General features: G+C 53.0%; 1 protein-coding gene across 10 annotated transcripts in view; it reads right to left on the reverse strand.

Annotated features, from left to right (window-relative positions):
* ZNF536 (zinc finger protein 536) overlaps window positions 1-2,921 on the reverse strand; it is a 438,831-nt gene extending 435,910 nt beyond the window's left edge. For 3 of the 10 annotated variants that reach the window (XM_045442585.1, XM_045442583.1, XM_045442581.1), the window contains exon 1: window positions 1,485-2,920. The gene's annotated coding sequence lies outside the window, so the exon portion shown is untranslated. Of the gene's footprint in view, window positions 1-1,484 lie in introns of all 10 variants that reach the window. The other 7 variants (XM_045442589.1, XM_045442596.1, XM_045442594.1 and 4 more) reach the window with 4 other exon arrangements.
* Between the last annotated feature and the right edge of the window lie 3,079 nt (window positions 2,922-6,000).

The following is a 6,000-nucleotide window of genomic DNA, read 5'->3' on the forward strand; positions in this document are numbered from 1 at the left end:
CTTTTTTCTAACTTCTCGGCGCCTGCGTTTCCACCTTCCGCTTCACGTACATCCATCTATATAGAGATATCTATATTTTAAATTATTTGCAAAACTGCAACAGATGGGCGCGTCGAGATCTGGACACTTTCCTACTCATCATCAAAGGAAAGCTCCCCCCCCCTTTTTTTTTTTTTGCCTAAAATACATCCTGGTCCCGCCTACGACTGTTTTCCTCAATTCTTGATCTTCAAAAAATAATGTCTTGAAGCAAACAGAAAGGTTTATCACAAAGATCATTCTCCCCCCAGTCATACATCTGGGCTAGTGGATCTGTTCCCCCAAACTGCACTCTTCCCGGACGCCCCCAACCCTCTCTCTCCTCCTCCTTCCAGAGGCCCCCACGCCCGGACCCCCTCACTCCGATTGGCCTCATTTCTTCAGCCCAGGGCTGGCCGGCTCACTTCCCTTCATAAACCTGTTACTTATTTCTTTCTTTATTTGTATCTTTGGCCCCCGGGCCTGGCCTGGACTGGGGCAGGTGCTACGGCCGGCGCCTGTGCTTGCGGGCGGCGCGGCCTTTCCTGGGGTCGCGGGTTCGGACCTTAGCACCCCGACCTCGGCCTCGCCCGGCTCTCGGGCCACAGGAGGCCAATGAAAACACAAAATGGCAGGTCTCAGCGGCCCTTGGCGCCCGCAAGTTTGACACACTGTAAGCATCAGCTAACTTTGATTTTAAAAAAGAAGAAGAAGAAAGAAAGAAAAAGAAAAAGAAAAAAAAAAAAAAGAAATGGTTACAAATTAGCCTCTCTCCCCCCCGGCGGCGGGGCCAGAATCCCGCAGCGAGCCGCGAAGGGAGAAAGGGAGCGAGGGGCGCCCGAGTCTCAGGCAGAGGAGAAAATGGGGAAAGTCACTTGAGCAGAAGTTTCCGCAGCCCCAGCCTCCCCCTGCACCTACGACTCCCCCCACCCCCCAGACCCTTTTGAAAGTTTCCCGGGGCCTGAGAGCGGCGCGCGGGCCGCGCGCGGGTGGGGGGCGCGGGCTGGGCCCAGAGCTGGGCGCGGGGTCCGGCCCGCGCGCCCGGCTCGCGGCCCGGCGACTCCTTTTCAAAGTAACGGTCCCGGGACCGCGGGCGGGGGAGGCGGCGGCCCAGGCGCGGGTCCCGCTCGCCGCCGAAGTTCTCTAGCGCCATTCGATGCCCGGCCGCCGCCGCTTTCCCGGTTTCTTCCTCTTTTTTCCCCCCGCTGACAGCTTCTCTCGCCAACGTCACAGCCACGGATATTTAATTAGACCGTATTTTTTAATCGCGAAGGGGCGAGAAGGAACCCGGCGGCAGGCCTCGCCGATATGGGGAGGGGGAGGGGACGGGGGGCCACGCCAAGAGTCCAAACTCACTTTGCCACCTCCCGGACGCCGCCCCCCCCACCGCCGCCGCGCCCCCCCCCCACCGCCCCCACCCCCACCGCGCCGCGCCCCGCGATCCCCCCCACCTTTGTTTTTCTTACCTTAAACATTGAAACGCGGGCGTCGGGAGCAAACTCGGGCACGTAAACGGAGCGTTGTAAAAGATTGTGTTCAATGAATAATGAAACATGTCCACATGATTGACTTGATCATTTTCCGGGGCTGAGGGGGGACGGGCGCCCTGCTCGCGCGCCTCGCTCGCCCACTCGGCAGAGCCCTGTGAACTGTTCCCAGCCCAGCCGGGGCAGGGCGGGCTCGATTTTCATCTGCCTCTTTTCAGCATCGCCCCGTTCATTGATACTCATCACCCAGCCCCAGCAGACATCCCCATCCCCGGCTTGGCCTCCCCCTATCTGGTAGGTGAAATGCATTGTACCATTAAAAACGCTCTCCATTGTCGCCCTGGCATAATTCACAGCAACTAGATAGGTCTTGCGGCATTTAGCTTTGATGAGCCAGAGACTGAACCCTTGATATAATAATCTACAAAGAATGGTGTGTGATCGTCCATTTTTTCTCTCTGTCTAGCAACTAAGAAACCATTTAACACAGCGCAGCTTGCTTCTGACCTTGAGCTCATGTAAACACACTTATTAAAATCTATCTATTCTCCAAGAGCTACATTCTGATTGTCAGACTCGTTACTGAGACATATATCAGCCCCTTCGCTTGTCACTACTTTGCATTCCTGCCTTTGACTAAAGAATTTTTTATCCAGCCGAGAGGGAGAGAGAGATTGCCACAGAGGGAGAGGAGAGAGAGACGGAGAGGGGGAGAGGAAAAAGCTTAATTCTTACCTGCTCCTGAAACTATTTAAAGTCTGTTTCTTTTCTGGGGGAAAAAAAAAAAAAAAAAAAAAAAAACTCCCGGGTGAATCTCGGTGGACAGCGGGACGCGGAGAATCAGTCACAGCCCGGGCGTTTAAGGGAGTCATCAGCGATCAAATGACGTTGATCCGCGCTGTAACCTTGTGGCGTATTTAATGTAAATAAGGCAGTTATGTTGCCAATCGCCGCGATACAAACACGAAGAGGTCCTCAGCCTCGCCTCCCGCGCCTGCCATTAGAGGCGACTTTATTTACAGACACTATTTAGGAGATCATGATAATTCTAAAACAATACTAGTGCCAAATGATTATGAAAATATGATTTTAATTAATCACGTAGTAGGCAAGGAAATTAGCATACGGTAATTAAACTTCGAGAAAAACGTCACGCAGGTTCTCTGCCTTATGGGTCCAGAATAATCATCACGCGGTGGGCTCCAGGACTTAATTATCAAACAAAATAACTTTTTTAAGGCAACTTTGCAAATGCTGGTCCTCAAGGCAAACGCTTTGGTAAATAATGTAAGGCGAGGTAACAAGGTAGAGATGTGAGTGATGCAGGAGGTTGGGTTTCTGCGAAGCAAGGGAGAGGGGGAAAGAAGGGGGGAAAAAGCTGAATAATGCAATTATGGATTCTCTGTCCTAGAGTTGACAAAAGCTGGTGCCTCAAAAGCCTCTTTGTTATGGGATTATATAATGATCCTGGTGTCATTATGGGAAAAAAAAAGATTCAGTAATAATAATAAAAGAAGTATCCAGATACACCAATGAGGAGCTTGTTTTAAAGAAAAGACTCGCATGTGACATTGGGGCATGTTAATAGCAGAAAGACAGGATCCAAAAGAGTTGACAAATAATGGAGGAGAGAGGGAGGGAGGAAGGGAGGGAGGGTGAGAGGGGAGAGAGAGAGAGAGAGAGAGAGAGAGAGAGAGAGAGAGGCCTGTGTTGTGCATGATTAAGAAGGGTTGGAGACAGATTGATTATTCAAAACGCCAAGCCACAGGGACACTTAAAACATTGGTTCAGGTAAGACTTGTTCTGGCCTGAACTGAGTTCCTCTAAGATGACTGGCAGGTTTTAAACCAGGGCACCACAATACATAAACAGCAAAGATAAAGAAGAAGCAGACACCACCTCCCTACCCCCCACCCCATCCTGTGGAAGGAGGCACTCAGTGGCAAAGGACCTGTGCAACAGTGAGGTTAGGTACAAAAAACTCCACACCAAGAGGAGCAGCTGGGCAGAGGGCCGGACTAGGGGCTCAGGTACAGACGCAACCCAACTGTCCCTGGCACCTGGCCTTGGAACCTCACTGCCTATGGTCCGCTCCTCTGTGCGCGCCCCGCCAGTGGGCACCCGGCCTGGTCACCCATGCCTGCACCCTCGGACTCTTTCCTGAATACCCAGGGTGTTCTCAATCTATATCTGTCCATCATTTATCTATCTGTCTGTCTCTCCCCAGGATTTCCGAGGGTGAGAAAACAGTGTTTCCCCCAACAGGCTAGTTCTATGAGATTCTTAAAGTCCACTTAAATCTTTGCAGTGGTGTTAAAAAAAAATTTTAAAGCCCCCGCCTACCCAAAAAAGTTTAGGAATTCAGTTCTCATTTTCCAATCTGATGTGTCTGAAATTCTCTTTGAACAAATTCCAAAATACAAGTTTTTTTTTTTTCCTTGTATAGAAATTAGCATCGCAATCACATCAATGATATCACTATCTCTATGGGAATGATAGCTGGAGCAGTGGGGTGTTCTTTATTTCAATTCTTCGTGGATCAACTGATTATACTCTGTCGTCTTTTGAACCTGTTATTGTAAGTCAAGTGATTCTTTATAAGTGACAGCTCGGACAAAGAGGCGAGCAGGGCCGAGCAGGTCGAAAGGAAGTAGCCATATGGACTTGGAGAAAAGGCACTTTCTCCCCAAGAGAATGGGGGTGGCAGTCGCCTTTTAACCCTCAAGCCGCCGGCCCCCGCCTGGACCGAGGGAAGCAGGGAGCCGGACCGCGCGCCTTGGCACTGTCCCGGGGCCCTTTGCAGCGCCTATATGGGCTGGTCCCGAGTGGTGGCCTCCTGACCCGGGGTACGTCTTCCAGGCCCGAGGTGGCCGTGGCCTTCGAAGGCCGCGCACCTCAGGAGGGCCCGGCTCCAGGCGACCTGGGAGACCTCGACTGGTGCGCACAGCCGCTCAGAGGCCGCAGAGGTTTTGTGCGGCTCAACTGGCCTGACCTACCCGGTAGCGACCGCCCACCACCTGGAGGCCGCGCCCCACCGCCTGAGCCCTGCTGAGGATTCGAGCGCGGAGCGGGCCGGGGGTGGGGGGTGCGGCGTGGAGGGCGAGTTCGCTGGCGCCCCCTGTCGGCGCCCGTGCGCTCTGCGTTTCCTGAGGACTCGCGCTGGCTGCCCTGGGGCTGCACTGGGAGACCTCCCCGGGCAGCGGAGCTCCTTGGAGGTGGGAGTCAAGGTGAGAGGTGAGGAGCACTGGACAATGACGAGAGGCCTGGCGTCCTCCAGAGACCGAAACTTGACGCCTACCTGCATCCCACTAAAGCACAGAAGAGTCTCCCCACCCCCATGTGTTTGGTGGCCACCTCCTCTTCTCCCTGTCCAGGATTTCTGGGCCTCTCCACCCTTTTCCTCTAGCTCTGGCCCTTCCCCAAAGGCCTCTCCTCACTGACTTCCTTTGCTCCTTCTGAGACTCTGGACTACTTCTCAGCGCTGCTGCGCAGCTTGGCGGGGCCTGGACCCCTGTGGCTGAAGTTTCAGCAGAGACTCCCAGAGCCTCACTCTATCCCTGCATCCCAGAGCCTTGCACTCACCCATCCTCACAGCCCTCTGGGTGTGAGACCAGAACCAAGTTCCCCCACCCCAGACCTCAGTGGAGGTGGAGGTCTGCCATTCACCCCGGGGACTCTGATCAGGACTTTCCACTCGTGTGATGTCTTCTTCAAGATGACACCAGCCTTCTGACTTCTTGAAACTGATAGAAGTCATTGGGAGCCTGGGCTGGCAAGATAGGTGGTCTTGGGCAAGAATCGAGGTGGTAAGACTCCTGTACCAGCTCAGAAGCAAGGGCCTGGGCAGCTGCACCATGTTGGAACATAAGAGCATCTTGTAATGAGTGCTTGGCTTCTACGGGTGCCTCCTCTGAAAGTAATACTTCTCACACAATAGATTGGTTCTGACCGCCTCCCTTGGATTACCAAAAGTGGCAGTGATTCATAAAATGTTACCCAACCGCTGCTTTAGACATGCACTTCCTGTGACAACAGCACTCATCTTGTTTTTGTTTCTGTACTGCTCCACTCCCCCCCCCCCATCTTCTGTTCCTCGTTACTCTGCTTCTCTCATGGTATCAACAGGTTAAAAACTAGCCATTGAAAGGGCCATCACTGGGGCGCCTGGGTGGCTCAGTCAGTTGAGCGTCCGACTTCAGCTCAGGTCATGATCTTGGGTTCGTGAGTTCGAGCCCCGTGTCAGGCTCTGTGCTGACAGCTCCGAGTCCGGAGGCTGCGTCAGATTCGGTGTCTCCCTCTCTCTCTGCCACTCCCCTGCTTCAGATTCTGTGTCTCCCTCTCTCTCTGCCCTTCCTCTGCTTGCGCTCTGTTCTCTCTCATGCAAAAATAAACATTAAAAAATGTTTTAAATTAAAAAAAAAAAAAAGGGCCATTACCTATGACTAAAAGAGTGAAGCACACAAGGGAGAGCATGCTTGGGTGCTGCTTGGGCTCG

Source organism: Leopardus geoffroyi, chromosome E2 (assembly GCF_018350155.1).
Source record: "Leopardus geoffroyi isolate Oge1 chromosome E2, O.geoffroyi_Oge1_pat1.0, whole genome shotgun sequence".
NCBI classification, from domain to species: Eukaryota; Metazoa; Chordata; class Mammalia; order Carnivora; family Felidae; genus Leopardus; species Leopardus geoffroyi.